At 54.3% G+C, this 22,354-nt stretch overlaps 1 long non-coding RNA gene and 3 other non-coding genes across 4 annotated transcripts; all 4 read right to left on the minus strand.

Annotated features, from left to right (window-relative positions):
* Positions 1 to 796: 796 nt before the first annotated feature.
* LOC140606814 (uncharacterized) lies at positions 797 to 8,058 on the minus strand. The gene is made up of 3 exons (XR_012009041.1): positions 7,790 to 8,058; positions 5,758 to 5,937; positions 797 to 1,348 (listed from the first exon to the last, which is right to left on the minus strand). It is a non-coding gene; the product is annotated as an uncharacterized lncRNA (long non-coding RNA).
* LOC140607675 (U2 spliceosomal RNA) lies at positions 7,847 to 8,037 on the minus strand. The gene has a single exon (XR_012009636.1). It is a non-coding gene; the product is annotated as a U2 spliceosomal RNA (small nuclear RNA).
* Positions 8,059 to 14,533: 6,475 nt separating the features above from the next.
* On the minus strand, positions 14,534 to 14,724 carry LOC140607664 (U2 spliceosomal RNA). The gene has a single exon (XR_012009623.1). It is a non-coding gene; the product is annotated as a U2 spliceosomal RNA (small nuclear RNA).
* A 6,500-nt stretch (positions 14,725 to 21,224) lies between these two features.
* On the minus strand, positions 21,225 to 21,415 carry LOC140607667 (U2 spliceosomal RNA). Its single transcript, XR_012009627.1, has one exon. It is a non-coding gene; the product is annotated as a U2 spliceosomal RNA (small nuclear RNA).
* Between the last annotated feature and the right edge of the window lie 939 nt (positions 21,416 to 22,354).

The raw sequence follows: 22,354 nt of genomic DNA on the forward strand, positions 1-22,354 counted from the left end.
GCCTACGGTGTGCTAAACACCACGCCAGTCCGAGACTGTTGTCCTAAAGCGAATCATGGGGGATCCCTGGGTGGCTCAGCGGTTTCACACCTGCCTTTGGCCCAGGGCGTGATCCTGGAGTCCCGGGATCGAGTCCCGCGTCGGGCTCCCGGCATGGAGCCTGCTTCTCCCTCTCCTCTGCCTGTGTCTCTGCCCCACCCCCCTCTCTCTATGTCTATCATAAATAAATTAAAAAAATAAATAAATCTAAAGCGACTCATGCCCGGATTTGCAGGAGCGCATCCACCGCTTTCCGTGTCTGTCACAGGACATTCAGGGTTCAGGACAAGGTGACCGGCGGCATCTTCCCAGGTGCTCCAAGGAGTGCTTCTGGAGGCACACCGTGCAACAGGAACGTCTGGCAGGTTGGGAAGTACAGCAGCCTCGGCCCCACCCCGGAGACTCCAATTCGATTGCTCCTCGGCCGTGCTGGGACAGGAGTCTGATTTAAATGAAGGCCCAGGAGATTCCGGTGTGCCACCAGGGTGCTCAAACGCTGCCATAGACCGATCTGGAAGAAGGACTTTTCCATCCCTACCGAGGAAGACCTGTGTACTTCTGACCCCATCTGCCCGACTTTTGTTCCAGAAGGGTAAGGGGGCGGTCGGTCGGTCAGGCAGGCAGAGCGAGTTGAGAGCTACTTGAAGGAGCCGGGTTTAAATCCTCTAAGCCGGAGGCCCAGTCACTCGTGCGCAGGCGTTATTCCTCATTCCTTTTTTTTTTTTTTTAATTTTTTTAATTTTTTTTAAATCTATTTATGATAGTCACAGAGAGAGAGAGAGGCAGAGACACAGGCAGAGGGAGAAGCAGGCTCCATGCACCTGGGAGCCCGACGTGGGACTCGATCCCGGGTCTCCAGGATCGGGCCCTGGGCCAAAGGCAGGCGCCAAACCGCTGCGCCACCCAGGGATCCCGTTATTCCTCATTCCTATCAAACACTGCTCCTCACCAAACCGTCGGTTTGGAGGAGGGCAAAGTTCAAGCAGGCAGAAGGAGTGCGGGGAACGCTTGGAGAAGAGGTGGCGGTGGGGTTGGCAGAGGAGTGAGTGACAGGGTTCAAGACACAAAAAGAGGTGGAGGCACGAAGGGGAGAGGCGGAGACCAGGACTTCCCGGAGCCGCAGGAAAGCGCGGAGACGGATTCCGGTGGCACACAGGTCAGCCAAGCGCCCGCCCACTTGGAAGCAGGTGGAGCCTCCACTACTCAGGCCGGGCCCCGCTGGAGCCCAGTTCCTTCCCACTTGCCGGCTCTCTCCGTCTCTGCCCTCGGGGCCACAAAGCAGCAACCTGGTAAGCGGTGAAGAGAAAAGCTGCCGGAAGGAAGAGAAGGGAAGCTCCTAAGAAAAACAGCGCTAACACAACGAAAAAGCAAAACCAAAAAGAGCCCACCAGAGCCAGTCAGCCTTTATAGCGTAGGTCACGTAGCAGCCGTTACACTGGTAAGAGAGAAGCCTGGGTGGCTCAGCGGTTGAGCGCCTGCCTTGGGGTCAGGATCGAGCTCAGGCCCAGAGTTCCTGGGACCCCCGGGACACGAGCCCCCCCCTCCCCCGGCACCGGGCATCTACCTGGGAACTTGCTTGCCTCAGCCTGCATCTCTGCCTCTCTCAGCACCAAGTGAGTAAAACGCAAAAGCAAAAAAGCAAAAGCAGGTAAGATAGATCCCTCTTTAGAAAAAGTACAGTAACCAAGCCGAGAAGAAACACCCCCCACCACCAACACCACCACTACCACTACGCTGGACCCGAGCCAAGATACCGGGAAGAGACGCCGAGCCCCCGGCCCTCGCCGGTACCGCCCCGCCACCGTCCTCACTGCGCCCACGGTGAGCCAGGTCACCTTCAGGCCACGTTCTCGCCCACTCGGCTGCGGTGGTCCGCTCCACACGCGGTTACGGTTGCAGCCATCCCCCGCATTCCTGGTCGATTTTCACATCCCTTTCCGCTCCCTCGCGTCCTTCCCTAGAGGACGACCAGCGATTTGCGTGCCCCCGGCCCGTCCCCGACCCCCGGCGGTCCCGCCACGCCCCTGGGCCTCCTGCGCCAGCGCGCCGGGTCCCGGGAACTACTCCCACCTGGGAACTGTGACCCCGGCCGGCCGAAGCAGGGAGGGGGCGTGTGGCAGGGAGCTGAGGGACGAGAGCGGTGCGCGTGCTCCCGAGAGAGCCGCGGGGTCGACGCCGGGCATCCGGGAGGCGCAGGGCCCGGACCTCGGGCGGGGAGCGAGCTGCCCCCGGGGTAGGAACGTGTGAGTGTGGCTGGGAGCCGGCCTCCGCCCTCCTCCCCTCCTCTCCAGCCTCCCGCCACTAGACACCCCCGCCCCGGGCCCGCGTCTGTTCCGTTCCACGGTGGATTCTCCGCAAAGCCTGCACGCTCGGCCGTAAGGCTCGTTGGACCAGCACGCTCGCCCCTCAACCCGACTGACTCTCCGGGGCGTCAACCCTGCGGGGAAAGAACCCGGATCGCCCCGCCGCCGCGCGCCGGACGCACTGCCCTGCGGGCTCTGCTATCCGTGTGGCTCCCCAGGACCCCAGGCCGACTTGAAGCTGTTCCCATCCTCACTTCACAGCGGTGTAACCGAGACCGGTGCCCTGCCGCCGTCGCCCTGTCCCAAGACGCCGCCCGCGCCTGGAGCGCGGGCCGTTCCAAGTGACGGAGCCTAGCGCAGAGAGCCCCGAGAACCGGACGCGGACCCGGGAGACGGGGAGGGCAGCTGGTCGGACGCGCCTGGGTCGGCAGGAGGTAACACGACGGGGACGTCTGCGGTCACCGCCCGGCCCGCCCCTGTCTTAGCTCCCGGCCCTGTGACTCTCTCCCGGCCCGGGTTCGCCCTCTCGGCCGTCGGGGTGGCATGATCTCTCCCGCCCTCGTGCTCGGGTGGCGCGCGGTCTGGAGGGTCCCTAAGGAAGTCCTGGTCCGGACGGGAGGCCCTCTGTGGAAATGCGCGGCGGGAGTCAGCCCCGGAGCAGCGAACCCTCGGGCCCAAACAGCGAGTTAGGTGACGGTCATCTCCTCGCGGCCGGCCAGGTCCTAATAAAAGCTAACGTGGGGCCCGTTTCCGCTCCGCCCCTCCCTGCCCGCGCGCGAGGCGCCCCCCTCGGCCCCCAAGCTGGTCGTGAGTCTCTCCTACGGCCCGCCCTGCACCGACGGGGTTTGTCCCGGGTGAGCTTCGTCCCCCGCCCCGCCGCCCCAGCTCTGAGCCGCTGGAAAGATCCCCCACCTGGACTGCTTTTTCCACTTCTCTGATCCGGGCACTTAGACCGCTGCCCAGCATCTAAATATCGGTTGAGGGGACGAGTGAACCGATGAGAGAGAGGATTAAATCAGGTCATGTGTCAACCCGGCTTACCCAGCCCCTGGCACAGCGTTCTCGAGCGATGGCCCTTCCGGCCCCTCCCGCCCAAGACCTCTCTGCTTACTGGGGGAGGGAGGGGGGCTTCAGTAGTCCCATTACGGGTTCCCAGGTAGTCTGACCCTCAGACGCTTCCACTGCTTGCAAAGGAGTGCTTCCCGCTGAAGAGGACTTCCTTACTTCACCTTCTAGCACCTGCATTGGCCTCTTGTGAGTTCAGGGACTCCAGGGGCACTGGCGTCAGAAACCCCTCCCGGCCATGCCCCAAGGACCCAGAAATCCCCAGACACCGACAGCGGTGCCCCGGTAGCTAGGGCTGGCGCCACCCTTGCCCAAGAACCATGCGCCCCCACCAAGGTGTCGCACCCCGGTGGTGCCCGATACCCCTGCCCGAGCCGTGGATCTGGGATGGGGACTCGAGGAACTGCACCCTGAGGGTTCCCCGGCAGCATCTGTTTCTGCAGCCTGAGGAACTGAGGAAAATAAAATCCTAAAAAAAAATAAATAAATAAATAAATAAATTGGGGGGACACCAGGGTGGCTCAGCCGTTGAGCGCCTGCCTTCCGCCCAGGGCGTGATCCTGGAGTCCCAGGATCGAGTCTCCTGCGGGCTCCCTGCGTGGAGTCTGCTTCTCCCTCCTCCCCTGTCTCTGCCTCTCTCTGTCTCATGAATAAATAAATAAAATCTTAAAAAAAAAAATTTGTAGATGAGTCCCGCCGGTGATCGACCGGCAAATATTTATTCCCAGTTTCGTTCTTTTTCTTTATCTTTATCTTTTTTTTCTTTCTTCTGTTATTTTTTTAAAGACTTTATTCATCTATTCATGAGAGACACACACAGAGAGAGGCAGAGACACAGGCAGAGGGAGAAGCAGGTTCCATGCAGGAAGCCCGTGGGACTGGATCCCAGGTCTCCAGGATCACACCCTGGCCTGAAGGCGGCGCTAAACCTCTGAGCCACCGGGGCTGACCTCTCTCTCTCTCTCTCTCTTTTTTTTTAATTAGACAGACATGAGTGTTACATATTCAAATGCACCAATGTTTTGTAAAAGTTAGACTACTGGAGTCTGAGTCCTAGGTGGCATTGGGTCCTCTGGGAAGAAGTTACAGGAACAGAGCGAGGAGTGCAAGAGGTTCATTGGTGGTGGGGTGGGGTGGGGTGCTTTGAAAGGAGAGGGGAGGCAGATGTGAGCCTGGAGAACCTCAGGGCCCCATGGGATCTGACAGAGGCTGGGCCAGTCCCAGGGAGGTTTCTGGGAACAAGGGCGGCAGGCCAGAGGAGCTCTGCATCCCTGCATCCCGGCCCCAGTACCCCCACGAGCTCAGAACTGAGAGCCCCAGCCAAGGAGCACCTGCCGGTGTGGGACCTCCCCGGACACCCCTGTGGCTCCACGGTTCCCATGCCCATATTGCCAGGTCTGGGGTGGCCAACAAAGGCCTGCGGGGCCGACGGGTTGGCTGGCTGTCCGGTGTCTCTTATTCCTGCTCGGGTTCCATCCCGACACCACACGCTTCTCCTAGGGGGGCCCGCTGCTGCTGACCCAGCTGACATCCTGACCTGCAGGTCTGTTGGGCAGTCCGGAGCCCCGGTCCCTGACTGTCCCTCTGTAAACATTCGTTCCCCTCAAAGGCCCAGCAGTGTGCCGGGAGCTGCTTTTCAGAAGGTGGAGAAGTCTCTAGCAGCCCTTGCTAGGACCCCCAGGGAGGGGCCCCATTGTGATCCTCTGCAGCCCCCACTTGCCATATACTCCACAGGGCATCTCTTTCCTTCAGGGACCCACCCCCTGTCACCAACACCCTGGGGTCCGCTGGATACTGGGGCCCAAACGCGGGGCTGCCCCCGCTGCCCCTGACTCGGCTTGAGAGCTCTTTAAGGCTCTAGGCCAGCCTCCGAGCTGAGGGTCTTCCCCGTCACCCAGGGCGTCAGCCCAAGCACGGTGTCTGGGTGTGGAATGTGTTGCTTCCAGAACGCAAGAGGCCTGCGGGGCCCTGGGCTTCCCTCTAGCTCCGTGGTCGGAGGTATAAAGAGGAAGCAATTTTTCTGGGCTCTGGAGGGGATGTTCCTGGCCGGCCCCGACAGCAGGAGCCCCTAAACATCGTGCTACACTGTTTCACTGTAGGATTTACCTTCTTCTCTGATCCATGTGTGTGTGTGTGTGTGTGTGTGTGTGTGTGACGGGAGTGACTGAGGCTCTTGATGGCCTCTGGTGCGCCTGTTCCCCCAGCTCATCCTGCCTCTTGGAGTGATGGCACAGAGGGACCGTATGGATCCTAGGGTCCGCGGCATGAGCGGGTGGCCCCAGGCCCTTTGGTGCAGAGACTCGAGGGGACAGACGGGTAATGTTGCTCGGGGCCAGATGTCAGCACATACCTGTGTTTTTCTCCCGTCTCGAGTCCCCCTCCTCCCTTCCCGCACACAGTGTCTATGCTTCGCCTATTTTCTGTCGTGTATTCAACTGTTCTGTGTCAATTCCTAGCGTATCTCCTAGACCGGTGGACAGGATGCACAGAAACAGATGCCTTGCATCCCTCAGTCCCGGGTACACTCTGCCTGCAGAGGAGAAAAAAATGAGAAGAAATCCTTGTAGGGTTTGTAGATATTCCAGTTCAGGGACGCCTGGGTGGCTCAGTGGTTGATCGTCTGCCTTTGGCTCAGGGTGTGATCCTGGAATCCCGGGATCCAGTCCAACATTGGGCTCCCTGTATGGAGCCTTGCTTCTCCCTCCGCCTGTCTCTCTCTCTCTCTCTCTCATGAATAAATAAATTAAATGTTTTAAAATTTTTTCAGTCCAGGAGCCGGTCCTGGACCCATGACGATTTGCTGCTCCATTTTCTCTGCCAGAAACCATTAAGATTTCTCAGAGTATGGACGCCTGGGAGGCTCAGTGGTTGAGTGTCTGCCTTCCACTCAGGGTGTGATCCTGGAGTCCCGGGATGGAGTCCCATATCCGGCTCCCTGCTTGAGGCCTGCCTCTCCCCCCACCCCACCCCCGTCTCTCATGAATAAGTAAATAAAACCTTATTATTTTTTAAAGATTTTGTTTTACTTGTTTATTCATGACACACACACACAGAGGCAGAGACACAGGCAGAGGGAGAAGCAGGCTCCATTCAGGGAGACCGACGTGGGACTCGATCCCGGGTCTCCAGGATCACACGCCTGGCTGCAGGCGGCGCTAAACCGCTGTGCCACCGGGGCTGCCCTAAATCAAACTTTAAAAGACAGAAAAGACTTCTCGGGGTAGGAAGCCTGTCTGTCTCTTTCATTTCGGTCTTGGCACATAGCATCAAGGAGGCCTTTCTTGAGTTCAGGCAGCAGACTGTCCAGAAGCCTGAAGGGGGCCCCCTTCTGTGGGACAATACACAAAGCAGATGTTTTTATTTTACTTTTTAGTTTTTAAAATATTTTATTTATCGGTGAGAAACACACATAGAGAAAGGCAGAGGTCTCCCCGCGAGGAGCCCCATGGACCCTGGGATCAGGCCACGAGCCGAAGGCTGACGCTCAACCACTGAGCCACCCAGGCAGCCTAAATTAGGTGTTTTTAGTCCAGGGGTCAGCGGACTACAGCCAGCCAGCAAGGTCGGCCCCTCTGTTCTCCTATACTGCAAGTCAAGAACGAATTTTACATTTCTCAAGGGTTGCAGAAGAAAGAGCTCACAGGGACCTTTCGGGGTCATGAAGCCTAAACTATTTACTCTCTGACCCTCTAGAGAGACAGCCTGTCATCCTCCTTTTCCACGGTTAAGTATGAAATTTAAACATTTACCCCCTCAGTCAGAAGGTAAAAAGCAGGATTAAGGAGCAGATGTGTCACGTGTCTGCACTCCTCCATCACATATTTGCTTTTAAGCCTGAAAAAGGTTTTAGAGAAGTCAACTACATAAACCAGATAGAGAGACGTAGTAAGGGACAGAGGAGCTGCCTGTTGGTCCCTCAAGCCGTCAGGTTCCTAGAAGAGTGAAACTCCTCCTGGGTGTAGCCTAGCAGGAAAAAGCAGGAGGTCAATTCAAGTCAAGCCCCACAACTGGCTTCCTGCCAAAGAACCTCAAGATGTTAAAAGACTGGGGAACGCCTGAGTGGATGAGCGGTTCAGCGTCTGCCTAAGGCTTCTGGCATGATTCTGGCGTCACCGGATCTAGTCCCCCAGTGCGACCCCGGCACGGAGATTGACTCTAGCCCTGTCACGCTTCTTTAGTAAACAAAAAAACACCTTAAAAAGTAAAAAAAAAAAAAAAAAAAAAAAAAGAGAGAGAGAGAGAGAGAGAGAACAGAGACCCGCACAGCCAAGGAGCATGGGTAAGAACTTAGAAGACACACCCGAGGAAAAAAAAAAAAAAAAGAGAACACCGAATACCCAACTGCCACTATCCTCCGCGAAACCGAACAAGAGGCACCTCACCTGACGTCAAGACGAAAAAAGGAACAAAACCTATCCTTTGTAACCGAGTGCTTCCGCGGGGGGTGCACCGTTCCTGGAGGTACTGCAATACCAGGTCGATGCGCGGAGTGGACGGAGCAAGCTCCTATTCCATCTCCCTGCTCCAAAAATCCATTTAATATATTGTCCTCGGATAGAGGACGTATCAGATATTAAACTGATAAGAACAGATACTACACTTGATCTTAGCCAAAAGGCCGAGAAGCGATACCGCCGCGCACCCCCCCGCGCACGCCCTCCCGACGACGTCCACCTTACACTCACGGTGACTCGCCTCCCGCTCCGCCCACGTCCCGCTCCCCCCGCTTCTCCCACCGTGGCACGGGCGGCACTAGCCGCTAGGCTCTCCTGAGCCCTTGTAAAGTCTCTTCCTTTTAAAAGACAAACGATGCGTCCGTCGTCGCGTCGTCGCCGGCCCCGCAAGGCCCTTCCTAATTTGAATGGCCCGCCCCTCCGCGCGCGGAGCCCTAGAGGCGCGGCGGGCGGCGGAACCCGGCTGCGGGCCAGGCGCCCTCGGCTTCCCGCTTTGGCCCGCCTCGGGGGAGGGCCGTGGAACCGGGCGTGGGGCTGGCGCCGGGGGCTGGCGCGGAGTCGTCCCAGGGCCCAGGAGGCTCCTCACGTCGTCACTGCGGGACCCTACAGGCTGGCTGGGGCCAGGGCGTGGGGAGCCCAGAAGCGCCTGGCTGGCGTCACCTGCCAAGGGCTCCAGACACCAGTTGGGACCCGAGACCGGGCCCTGAACGGGTGGCCTCCCTACCGCCCCATCGGGAGGGCTCCCTGGGCATCTACCTAACCCCCTGGGCCTCCGTTTCCCCAGGGCAGAAGTGGCCACCTTCCTACGTTCCCTCCTTCGTGGGACTGAGGGAAGGCCGAGGTAGCTCGTGACCTGACCTGGGGGTTTGAGTGGTCCAGGATGTGGGTCCTAGGTGCCACGAGGTACCAGTGGAGGCGTCGTGCCTGTGACACCGAAACGAGTGAGCCGCGTGCGCTATACCGTAGCCAGACGCTTCTCCTCGGCTGGGCCAGACTTGCGCTCAGCGCTCTCTTCGCGTCCAACTTGCAGAGTTTACCTGCGGAAGGAGGGAAGGAGCGGTGGAGGCAGAGGTTAGGCAACTGGCCCGAGACCACACAGCTTGGCGAGTGCAAGGGGCAGGCTAGGCCGAGGAAGCCGGGGGCGCCGACAAACGAGGAATGGTTCTTCTGAGTCAGGCCCACGAGGAGACTGAGCATTGCCGATGCTGACACACGGGTCCTCTGGGGTCCTCTGCCCGCTGCCTCCGCCGACGGGACGCGGGCGGGGGTGGGGGGTGGGGCGGGTGCGCCCCGGAGCGTGGAGCTGGCGTGCGTGGGCGCTAAGCCCTGCGGACCTGTGGGACCTAGCGAGTCACCTGGCCTCCTCCGTCAACCCTTCCATCTGACATCTCTAAACCGGGAGATGATGAGATGACAACTTATCAGACATGATTATTAGCAGTAAGGATACAGGCTTCTTTCTTTTTTTTAAGATTCAATTCATTCATTCATTCATTCTTTCATGCATGCATGCATGTATGTATGTATGTATGTATGTATGTATGTATGAGAGACCGAGGGGGAGAGAGAGGCAGAGACATAGGCAGGGGGAGGAACGGGCTCCCTCCCAGGAGCCCCATGCACGACTCGATCCCAAGACCCGGGATCACCACCTGGGCCACAGACTGACTGACGCTCAACCGCTGAGCCACCCAGGTGGCCCACGACACATGTTCCGCATACGGTATATCGGTGAGAACCAGACGCAGGCCAAAACCTGTCAGGCAGGTCCTTTCTCTGTAGCCTCCTCGTCTGGAAAGGGAGACTATCAACAGCTGGCAGAGAGTCCTGTGCTTCATCTTCCCTCATCCACCCAGGGCCCCTGCTTCTCCCTTACCTGGCTTTCCTGTATTCCACAGCACGGCGTCACTTGACATTTTATACATTTATTTATTGCCGTTTAGCCTCATAGCATGTAAGCTCTAGAACGGGGAGCTTGTTCTGTTTGGTGCACATTTATACCTCCAGCGCTTCCATCGAACAGAACGTGGCATACGCTGACTATATTTCATTGAGTAAACGAATCAGTAAATATTATATAATGTGACCCGTACCTATAGAAAGTGACTAGCCAACCTCTGGGCCTGTCGTAATCATGACTCTGCCTGGGTTCTAGTATAGTTCCGCTCCCTTCCACGCTCCTAAGGCCATCTTGTGCTCGCCAATTTAGCTTTGTAGCATTTCATCTTAGAATGAGGTGCTTTGGATTGCAGATATGCATGTTCTGTCAAGGAAAAGGAATATTTGGGATCCCTGGGTGGCGCAGCGGTTTGGCGCCTGCCTTTGGCCCAGGGCGCGATCCTGGAGACCCGGGATCGAATCCCACATCGGGCTCCCGGTGCGTGGAGCCTGCTTCTCCCTCTGCCTGTGTCTCTGCCCCTCTCTCTCTCTCTCTCTCTCTCTCTGTGACTATCATAAATAATTTTTTAAAAAAATGTACATAAAAAAAAGGAAAAGGAATATTTATCATCGTGAAGTAGTGATTTCCTATTCTAGGGGGCACCTGGTTGGCTGGGTCCTCCGAGCACGTGACTCTTAATATCGAGGTCATGAGTTCAAGTCCCACGCCTGATGTGGAGCCTAATGAAAAATAAACAAATAAAATACTTAAAGAAAAAGATTTTATTTATTTATTCGTGAGAGACACATAAAGAGTGTCAGAGACGGCAGAGGGAGAAGCTGGCTCCTCGCCAGGAGCCGGATGCGGGACTCTGTCCCAGGATCCGGGATCACCCCCGGAGCCAAAGGCAGATGTCCAACCACTGAGCTACCCAGGTGCCCTTAAATAAAATACTTTATTTTTCTTAAAAAATTTTATTTATTTATTCATGAGAACACACACACACACACACACACACACACACACACACAGAGGCAGAGACACAGGGAGAAGCAGGGAGAAGCAGGCTCCATGCAGGGAGCCCGACGTGGGACTCGATCCCGGGTCTGCAGTATCACGCTCTGGGCCGAAGGCAGGCACCAAACCCCTGAGCCACCGGGGCTGCCCTAAAATACTTTAAAAAATGGTTTATCGGGGCACCTGGGTGGCTCAGTTGGTTAGGCATCTCCCTTCGTCTCAGGTCTTGAGCCTAGGATCCTGGGATCGAGTTCTGCATCGGGCTCCCTGCGAGGAGCCTGTTTCTCCCTCTGCCTATGTCTCTGCCTCTGTCTCTGTGTCTCTTGTGAATAAATAGATAAATAATCTTTAAAAAAATAATAGAATCTTTAGAAAAATCACTCGAGGTGGGACAGTTTGCCACCTTGCTGCTCAAAGTGTGGTCCCTACCCCAGCAGCACCGGGGTCCCATGAGCATGTTGGAAATGCAGAGCCACAGAGTATTTAACAAGACTCTCCTGGAACGCACGTGTACCTTACGGGTTGACGAGCGTTCTGCTACAGGACTTGATGACTGAGGGAGAGAGACGGGAGCAGCAGCAAACATAGTTTTTAGGATCTCAGCTCTCACAACCAATATACGCAACCCAATCTTCTCACCGCTCTTCTCTCACCTTTACCTTCTGAACCTCTGAGGAGAGTCTGCAAAGCAGTTTCCACAATCTTCTGGTGGTCAGACAGAGAAAAGGAGGGTGCCCAGAACACAGGAGGCAAGGTTTCGTTTTTTCTTTTTAAGTTGTTAGTGACTCAGAGCCTCCAAGAACTGTGGCTGGGATAATAAAAAAGCCTTAATGCTCCTGGAGAGAGACGAACAAAGAAGCGTGGAGCTGTCACACTGCGTTTCTTTGACACGTGTCGGTGTTGATCCAAGCCTGAAAGCCCAGGATGTTACGCGTGGTGGTCAAGGCAGTGCATGGGCCCACAGAGCGCCTGCCCCCAGCCTCTCATCCCGAATATATTCAGGATCCTGGGACTAAAATAGCAGGGCTTATGTGCTGGAGAGCAAGTTTCATGTCCCGCTAGATTAGATCTGTAATACTAGTGAGACTCAGAACCCAGAACGGGGCTTCACAAGTTGCCTGCCATTATTTAGCACCCACTGTGTGCCAGCTAATCCCTTCGTTTTCTGTTTTGGTCTTTCCACAATCCCAAAGGGAAAATGTTATCTATCATGTTTTTCACCTGAAGAAATCGAGGCTGCCAAGGACCACCGCCCAATATCTTCATTCAGCTTTCTTCCTCTTCCTCCTCTCACAGAATTAAGGGGACCCTTACTCTTGGCTGGTTGTTTTACATCTTGGTTATCGGTGGATCCTTATTCCCATCCACCATGTGAGGACGTGGGTCAGGGTTTATGATCTCCACTTAACAGATGGGAAAACTGAGCTTCAGAAAGAGATTTGAGCTAACTAGACGCGGAAACAGACTCAGGTGCATATGGCATGGCGGGGCGGGGCGGGGGGAGGGGGGGCGGGGGTTGCGTTGGCACGCACTGATTTAAGAAGCTGGAAAACACGCTCCCAAGAGCAGAATGTTGGGAGTCTGGCCCATTGTTTAAGATCCAAAGTGGGGGGCACCTGGATGGCACAGTCAGCTGCGTCCGACTGTTGGTTTCTGCTCAGGTCGTGACCTCAGGATCGTGAGATGAAGCCCCACAGCGGGGTGAGTCTTCAGCCAGGAGTCTGCTTAGATTTCTCTCGCCGTCTGCCCCTCCCCTCCCTTCCCTTCCAACAAATCAATAAATAAATCTTTTTTTTTTTAAATGTTTATTTATTTATGATAGTCACACACACACAGAGAGAGAGAGAGAGAGAGAAAGAGAGAGAGAGGCAGAGACATAGGCAGAGGGAAAAGCAGGCTCCATGCACCCGGAACCCGACGTGGGATTGGATCCCGGGTCTCCAGGATCACGCCGTGGGCCAAAGGCAGGCGCTAAACCGCTGCGCCACCCAGGGATCCCAAGGATGCTTAACTCTTAGAAATCTTTAATTTCCAGTGAAAACTAAGAAGCAAGCCACCGTGAACCATCTTAGCATTTTGTGGCTTGGCAGATTTATCCTTTTGTAATTTCTAGAAACACATGCTTTCTCATGTACATTTCTTACTGTGGCACTAAACACGTTTATTAATAGATCCAAATATATTCAATTCCTCTATTTAAGAAAAAAAGCAAAAAGCGGATAAGCCACTTTTTTTGTTCAGTAAGCGATGTTTCAATGTTTCATTTATTATCTTATTTGGATGTGATCCGGATATCTAACGAAAGTAACTCATCTCTTAGCTTAGCTTAGCAAAACTTTAAGGTTTCAGGCGGAGTCAGTTAGGTTGAGCGTCCGCTTTCAGCTCAGGTCATGATCCCAGGGTCCTGGGATCAAGGCCTGAGTCAGGCTCCCTGCCCAGCAGAGTCCGATTCTCCCTCTCCCTCTGCCCCCTGCTCATGCTCTCTCACACACACTCTATCTCAAATAAATACATAGAATTGGAAAAAAAATAAAAAGTAAAAAAATACAAATAATAATAATGATAATTCACCTAGGAGTGCTTGGCTGGCTTAGTTGGTAGAGCATGCAAGTCTTGATCTCTGGGTCGCGGGTTCCAGCCCCACATTGGGTGTGGAGATTACTTAAATAAACAATAGAGCTGAAACATTCCATTGTAGGCACACAAAAAAACAGTTCATCTAAAAACGTTTTATCCTATTCGTATGTATTTGATTTACTTGTTTTGTTAAATTATATTCAGACTACCCACAGAATTTCATGAGACAGGAGACAAAATCTGCCTCACGCCGAGGTATTTTCCTTGCTGGCAAATTTTATAAGAGATCCTTTTTAAAAAGATTTTATTGATTTTATATATATATATATATATATATATATATATATATATATATATTTTTTTTTTTTTTTATGATAGGCACACAGTGAGAGAGAGAGAGAGGCAGAGACACAACACAGGCAGAGGGAGAAGCAGGCTTCATGCACCGGGAGCCCGACGTGGGATTCGATCCTCGATCTCCAGGATCGCGCCCTGGGCCAAAGGCAGGCGCCAAACCGCTGCGCCACCCAGGGATCCCCCCTTATTGATTTTAAATATTCTCTTTATTCATGAGAAACACGGAGAGAGGTAGAGACCTAAGCAGAGGAAGAAGAGGGAGAAGCAAGCTCCCTGCAGAGAGCCCTTTGCGGACCTCGATCCCAGGACTCTGGGATCAGGCCCTAGATTCATGAGGGCAGACACTCGACCCCTGAACCGCCCAGGTGTCTTAAGGGTTTTAAGGGGGCAGGCCTGGGTGGCTCAGCGGTTTAGCGCCGTCTTCAGCCCCGGACGTGATCCTGGGGATCCAAGATCGGGTCCCACGTCAGGCTCCCTGCATGGAGCCTGCTTCTCTCTCCCTCTCTGCTTTTCATAAGTAAATGAAAACTTAAGGGAAAAAAAAAAAAAAGAGGCAAAACTAAAACTTAAAAACAGCTTTAGGGAAATGAACAACCTAAACCAGAAAGAGAAAAACAGTAGTACAACGGTCAGTTGCTCCCACAAACCGTGAAAGTGCGGCTGAGGTTAGCAGAGCTGGAGAAGAAAAGAAAACAAGAAGTCAACTTCGATTCGAGTCTCGCCCTGAGCTTTCCTCTTGCGCTAAGCCCCGCTCCCAACCCTCCCCGAGAACAGCAAAGAGCCTCTGTAAGCGCGGCTCCGGAGAACTTAGGCTCTGTCTTTGACAACCCAGTGTTTCCCCGAGGGGGTGCACCGTTCCTGGAGGTACTGCAATACCAGGTCGATGCGCGGAGTGGACGGAGCAAGCTCCTATTCCATCTCCCTGCTCCAAAAATCCATTTAATATATTGTCCTCGGATAGAGGACGTATCAGATATTAAACTGATAAGAACAGATACTACACTTGATCTTAGCCAAAAGGCCGAGAAGCGATACCGCCGCGCACCCCCCCGCGCACGCCCTCCCGACGACGTCCACCTTACACTCACGGTGACTCGCCTCCCGCTCCGCCCACGTCCCGCTCCCCCCGCTTCTCCCACCGTGGCACGGGCGGCACTAGCCGCTAGGCTCTCCTGAGCCCTTGTAAAGTCTCTTCCTTTTAAAAGACAAACGATGCGTCCGTCGTCGCGTCGTCGCCGGCCCCGCAAGGCCCTTCCTAATTTGAATGGCCCGCCCCTCCGCGCGCGGAGCCCTAGAGGCGCGGCGGGCGGCGGAACCCGGCTGCGGGCCAGGCGCCCTCGGCTTCCCGCTTTGGCCCGCCTCGGGGGAGGGCCGTGGAACCGGGCGTGGGGCTGGCGCCGGGGGCTGGCGCGGAGTCGTCCCAGGGCCCAGGAGGCTCCTCACGTCGTCACTGCGGGACCCTACAGGCTGGCTGGGGCCAGGGCGTGGGGAGCCCAGAAGCGCCTGGCTGGCGTCACCTGCCAAGGGCTCCAGACACCAGTTGGGACCCGAGACCGGGCCCTGAACGGGTGGCCTCCCTACCGCCCCATCGGGAGGGCTCCCTGGGCATCTACCTAACCCCCTGGGCCTCCGTTTCCCCAGGGCAGAAGTGGCCACCTTCCTACGTTCCCTCCTTCGTGGGACTGAGGGAAGGCCGAGGTAGCTCGTGACCTGACCTGGGGGTTTGAGTGGTCCAGGATGTGGGTCCTAGGTGCCACGAGGTACCAGTGGAGGCGTCGTGCCTGTGACACCGAAACGAGTGAGCCGCGTGCGCTATACCGTAGCCAGACGCTTCTCCTCGGCTGGGCCAGACTTGCGCTCAGCGCTCTCTTCGCGTCCAACTTGCAGAGTTTACCTGCGGAAGGAGGGAAGGAGCGGTGGAGGCAGAGGTTAGGCAACTGGCCCGAGACCACACAGCTTGGCGAGTGCAAGGGGCAGGCTAGGCCGAGGAAGCCGGGGGCGCCGACAGACGAGGAATGGTTCTTCTGAGTCAGGCCCACGAGGAGACTGAGCATTGCCGATGCTGACACACGGGTCCTCTGGGGTCCTCTGCCCGCTGCCTCCGCCGACGGGACGCGGGCGGGGGTGGGGGGTGGGGCGGGTGCGCCCCGGAGCGTGGAGCTGGCGTGCGTGGGCGCTAAGCCCTGCGGACCTGTGGGACCTAGCGAGTCACCTGGCCTCCTCCGTCAACCCTTCCATCTGACATCTCTAAACCGGGAGATGATGAGATGACAACTTATCAGACATGATTATTAGCAGTCAGTAAGGATACAGGCTTCTTTCTTTTTTTTAAGATTCAATTCATTCATTCATTCATTCTTTCATGCATGCATGTATGTATGTATGTATGTATGTATGTATGTATGAGAGACCGAGGGGGAGAGAGAGGCAGAGACATAGGCAGGGGGAGGAACGGGCTCCCTCCCAGGAGCCCCATGCACGACTCGATCCCAAGACCCGGGATCACCACCTGGGCCACAGACTGACTGACGCTCAACCGCTGAGCCACCCAGGTGGCCCACGACACATGTTCCGCATACGGTATATCGGTGAGAACCAGACGCAGGCCAAAACCTGTCAGGCAGGTCCTTTCTCTGTAGCCTCCTCGTCTGGAAAGGGAGACTATCAACAGCTGGCAGAGAGTCCTGTGCTTCATCTTCCCTCATCCACCCAGGGCCCCTGCTTCTCCCTTACCTGGCTTTCCTGTATTCCACAGCACGGCGTCACTTGACATTTTATACATTTATTTATTGCCGTTTAGCCTCATAGCATGTAAGCTCTAGAACGGGGAGCTTGTTCTGTTTGGTGCACATTTATACCTCCAGCGCTTCCATCGAACAGAACGTGGCATACGCTGACTATATTTCATTGAGTAAACGAATCAGTAAATATTATATAATGTGACCCGTACCTATAGAAAGTGACTAGCCAACCTCTGGGCCTGTCGTAATCATGACTCTGCCTGGGTTCTAGTATAGTTCCGCTCCCTTCCACGCTCCTAAGGCCATCTTGTGCTCGCCAATTTAGCTTTGTAGCATTTCATCTTAGAATGAGGTGCTTTGGATTGCAGATATGCATGTTCTGTCAAGGAAAAGGAATATTTGGGATCCCTGGGTGGCGCAGCGGTTTGGCGCCTGCCTTTGGCCCAGGGCGCGATCCTGGAGACCCGGGATCGAATCCCACATCGGGCTCCCGGTGCGTGGAGCCTGCTTCTCCCTCTGCCTGTGTCTCTGCCCCTCTCTCTCTCTCTCTCTCTCTCTGTGACTATCATAAATAATTTTTTAAAAAAATGTACATAAAAAAAAGGAAAAGGAATATTTATCATCGTGAAGTAGTGATTTCCTATTCTAGGGGGCACCTGGTTGGCTGGGTCCTCCGAGCACGTGACTCTTAATATCGAGGTCATGAGTTCAAGTCCCACGCCTGATGTGGAGCCTAATGAAAAATAAACAAATAAAATACTTAAAGAAAAAGATTTTATTTATTTATTCGTGAGAGACACATAAAGAGTGTCAGAGACGGCAGAGGGAGAAGCTGGCTCCTCGCCAGGAGCCGGATGCGGGACTCTGTCCCAGGATCCGGGATCACCCCCGGAGCCAAAGGCAGATGTCCAACCACTGAGCTACCCAGGTGCCCTTAAATAAAATACTTTATTTTTCTTAAAAAATTTTATTTATTTATTCATGAGAACACACACACACACACACACACACACACACACAGAGGCAGAGACACAGGGAGAAGCAGGGAGAAGCAGGCTCCATGCAGGGAGCCCGACGTGGGACTCGATCCCGGGTCTGCAGTATCACGCTCTGGGCCGAAGGCAGGCACCAAACCCCTGAGCCACCGGGGCTGCCCTAAAATACTTTAAAAAATGGTTTATCGGGGCACCTGGGTGGCTCAGTTGGTTAGGCATCTCCCTTCGTCTCAGGTCTTGAGCCTAGGATCCTGGGATCGAGTTCTGCATCGGGCTCCCTGCGAGGAGCCTGTTTCTCCCTCTGCCTATGTCTCTGCCTCTGTCTCTGTGTCTCTTGTGAATAAATAGATAAATAATCTTTAAAAAAATAATAGAATCTTTAGAAAAATCACTCGAGGTGGGACAGTTTGCCACCTTGCTGCTCAAAGTGTGGTCCCTACCCCAGCAGCACCGGGGTCCCATGAGCATGTTGGAAATGCAGAGCCACAGAGTATTTAACAAGACTCTCCTGGAACGCACGTGTACCTTACGGGTTGACGAGCGTTCTGCTACAGGACTTGATGACTGAGGGAGAGAGACGGGAGCAGCAGCAAACATAGTTTTTAGGATCTCAGCTCTCACAACCAATATACGCAACCCAATCTTCTCACCGCTCTTCTCTCACCTTTACCTTCTGAACCTCTGAGGAGAGTCTGCAAAGCAGTTTCCACAATCTTCTGGTGGTCAGACAGAGAAAAGGAGGGTGCCCAGAACACAGGAGGCAAGGTTTCGTTTTTTCTTTTTAAGTTGTTAGTGACTCAGAGCCTCCAAGAACTGTGGCTGGGATAATAAAAAAGCCTTAATGCTCCTGGAGAGAGACGAACAAAGAAGCGTGGAGCTGTCACACTGCGTTTCTTTGACACGTGTCGGTGTTGATCCAAGCCTGAAAGCCCAGGATGTTACGCGTGGTGGTCAAGGCAGTGCATGGGCCCACAGAGCGCCTGCCCCCAGCCTCTCATCCCGAATATATTCAGGATCCTGGGACTAAAATAGCAGGGCTTATGTGCTGGAGAGCAAGTTTCATGTCCCGCTAGATTAGATCTGTAATACTAGTGAGACTCAGAACCCAGAACGGGGCTTCACAAGTTGCCTGCCATTATTTAGCACCCACTGTGTGCCAGCTAATCCCTTCGTTTTCTGTTTTGGTCTTTCCACAATCCCAAAGGGAAAATGTTATCTATCATGTTTTTCACCTGAAGAAATCGAGGCTGCCAAGGACCACCGCCCAATATCTTCATTCAGCTTTCTTCCTCTTCCTCCTCTCACAGAATTAAGGGGACCCTTACTCTTGGCTGGTTGTTTTACATCTTGGTTATCGGTGGATCCTTATTCCCATCCACCATGTGAGGACGTGGGTCAGGGTTTATGATCTCCACTTAACAGATGGGAAAACTGAGCTTCAGAAAGAGATTTGAGCTAACTAGACGCGGAAACAGACTCAGGTGCATATGGCATGGCGGGGCGGGGCGGGGGGAGGGGGGGCGGGGGTTGCGTTGGCACGCACTGATTTAAGAAGCTGGAAAACACGCTCCCAAGAGCAGAATGTTGGGAGTCTGGCCCATTGTTTAAGATCCAAAGTGGGGGGCACCTGGATGGCACAGTCAGCTGCGTCCGACTGTTGGTTTCTGCTCAGGTCGTGACCTCAGGATCGTGAGATGAAGCCCCACAGCGGGGTGAGTCTTCAGCCAGGAGTCTGCTTAGATTTCTCTCGCCGTCTGCCCCTCCCCTCCCTTCCCTTCCAACAAATCAATAAATAAATCTTTTTTTTTTTTAAATGTTTATTTATTTATGATAGTCACACACACACACAGAGAGAGAGAGAGAGAAAGAGAGAGAGAGGCAGAGACATAGGCAGAGGGAAAAGCAGGCTCCATGCACCCGGAACCCGACGTGGGATTGGATCCCGGGTCTCCAGGATCACGCCGTGGGCCAAAGGCAGGCGCTAAACCGCTGCGCCACCCAGGGATCCCAAGGATGCTTAACTCTTAGAAATCTTTAATTTCCAGTGAAAACTAAGAAGCAAGCCACCGTGAACCATCTTAGCATTTTGTGGCTTGGCAGATTTATCCTTTTGTAATTTCTAGAAACACATGCTTTCTCATGTACATTTCTTACTGTGGCACTAAACACGTTTATTAATAGATCCAAATATATTCAATTCCTCTATTTAAGAAAAAAAGCAAAAAGCGGATAAGCCACTTTTTTTGTTCAGTAAGCGATGTTTCAATGTTTCATTTATTATCTTATTTGGATGTGATCCGGATATCTAACGAAAGTAACTCATCTCTTAGCTTAGCTTAGCAAAACTTTAAGGTTTCAGGCGGAGTCAGTTAGGTTGAGCGTCCGCTTTCAGCTCAGGTCATGATCCCAGGGTCCTGGGATCAAGGCCTGAGTCAGGCTCCCTGCCCAGCAGAGTCCGATTCTCCCTCTCCCTCTGCCCCCTGCTCATGCTCTCTCACACACACTCTATCTCAAATAAATACATAGAATTGGAAAAAAAATAAAAAGTAAAAAAATACAAATAATAATAATGATAATTCACCTAGGAGTGCTTGGCTGGCTTAGTTGGTAGAGCATGCAAGTCTTGATCTCTGGGTCGCGGGTTCCAGCCCCACATTGGGTGTGGAGATTACTTAAATAAACAATAGAGCTGAAACATTCCATTGTAGGCACACAAAAAAACAGTTCATCTAAAAACGTTTTATCCTATTCGTATGTATTTGATTTACTTGTTTTGTTAAATTATATTCAGACTACCCACAGAATTTCATGAGACAGGAGACAAAATCTGCCTCACGCCGAGGTATTTTCCTTGCTGGCAAATTTTATAAGAGATCCTTTTTAAAAAGATTTTATTGATTTTATATATATATATATATATATATATATATATATATATATATATATTTTTTTTTTTTTTTTTTTTTTTTATGATAGGCACACAGTGAGAGAGAGAGAGAGGCAGAGACACAACACAGGCAGAGGGAGAAGCAGGCTTCATGCACCGGGAGCCCGACGTGGGATTCGATCCTCGATCTCCAGGATCGCGCCCTGGGCCAAAGGCAGGCGCCAAACCGCTGCGCCACCCAGGGATCCCCCCTTATTGATTTTAAATATTCTCTTTATTCATGAGAAACACGGAGAGAGGTAGAGACCTAAGCAGAGGAAGAAGAGGGAGAAGCAAGCTCCCTGCAGAGAGCCCTTTGCGGACCTCGATCCCAGGACTCTGGGATCAGGCCCTAGATTCATGAGGGCAGACACTCGACCCCTGAACCGCCCAGGTGTCTTAAGGGTTTTAAGGGGGCAGGCCTGGGTGGCTCAGCGGTTTAGCGCCGTCTTCAGCCCCGGACGTGATCCTGGGGATCCAAGATCGGGTCCCACGTCAGGCTCCCTGCATGGAGCCTGCTTCTCTCTCCCTCTCTGCTTTTCATAAGTAAATGAAAACTTAAGGGAAAAAAAAAAAAAAGAGGCAAAACTAAAACTTAAAAACAGCTTTAGGGAAATGAACAACCTAAACCAGAAAGAGAAAAACAGTAGTACAACGGTCAGTTGCTCCCACAAACCGTGAAAGTGCGGCTGAGGTTAGCAGAGCTGGAGAAGAAAAGAAAACAAGAAGTCAACTTCGATTCGAGTCTCGCCCTGAGCTTTCCTCTTGCGCTAAGCCCCGCTCCCAACCCTCCCCGAGAACAGCAAAGAGCCTCTGTAAGCGCGGCTCCGGAGAACTTAGGCTCTGTCTTTGACAACCCAGTGTTTCCCCGAGGGGGTGCACCGTTCCTGGAGGTACTGCAATACCAGGTCGATGCGCGGAGTGGACGGAGCAAGCTCCTATTCCATCTCCCTGCTCCAAAAATCCATTTAATATATTGTCCTCGGATAGAGGACGTATCAGATATTAAACTGATAAGAACAGATACTACACTTGATCTTAGCCAAAAGGCCGAGAAGCGATACCGCCGCGCACCCCCCCGCGCACGCCCTCCCGACGACGTCCACCTTACACTCACGGTGACTCGCCTCCCGCTCCGCCCACGTCCCGCTCCCCCCGCTTCTCCCACCGTGGCACGGGCGGCACTAGCCGCTAGGCTCTCCTGAGCCCTTGTAAAGTCTCTTCCTTTTAAAAGACAAACGATGCGTCCGTCGTCGCGTCGTCGCCGGCCCCGCAAGGCCCTTCCTAATTTGAATGGCCCGCCCCTCCGCGCGCGGAGCCCTAGAGGCGCGGCGGGCGGCGGAACCCGGCTGCGGGCCAGGCGCCCTCGGCTTCCCGCTTTGGCCCGCCTCGGGGGAGGGCCGTGGAACCGGGCGTGGGGCTGGCGCCGGGGGCTGGCGCGGAGTCGTCCCAGGGCCCAGGAGGCTCCTCACGTCGTCACTGCGGGACCCTACAGGCTGGCTGGGGCCAGGGCGTGGGGAGCCCAGAAGCGCCTGGCTGGCGTCACCTGCCAAGGGCTCCAGACACCAGTTGGGACCCGAGACCGGGCCCTGAACGGGTGGCCTCCCTACCGCCCCATCGGGAGGGCTCCCTGGGCATCTACCTAACCCCCTGGGCCTCCGTTTCCCCAGGGCAGAAGTGGCCACCTTCCTACGTTCCCTCCTTCGTGGGACTGAGGGAAGGCCGAGGTAGCTCGTGACCTGACCTGGGGGTTTGAGTGGTCCAGGATGTGGGTCCTAGGTGCCACGAGGTACCAGTGGAGGCGTCGTGCCTGTGACACCGAAACGAGTGAGCCGCGTGCGCTATACCGTAGCCAGACGCTTCTCCTCGGCTGGGCCAGACTTGCGCTCAGCGCTCTCTTCGCGTCCAACTTGCAGAGTTTACCTGCGGAAGGAGGGAAGGAGCGGTGGAGGCAGAGGTTAGGCAACTGGCCCGAGACCACACAGCTTGGCGAGTGCAAGG

This window comes from Canis lupus, chromosome 16, assembly GCF_048164855.1.
Source record: "Canis lupus baileyi chromosome 16, mCanLup2.hap1, whole genome shotgun sequence".
Lineage (NCBI taxonomy): Eukaryota > Metazoa > Chordata > Mammalia > Carnivora > Canidae > Canis > Canis lupus.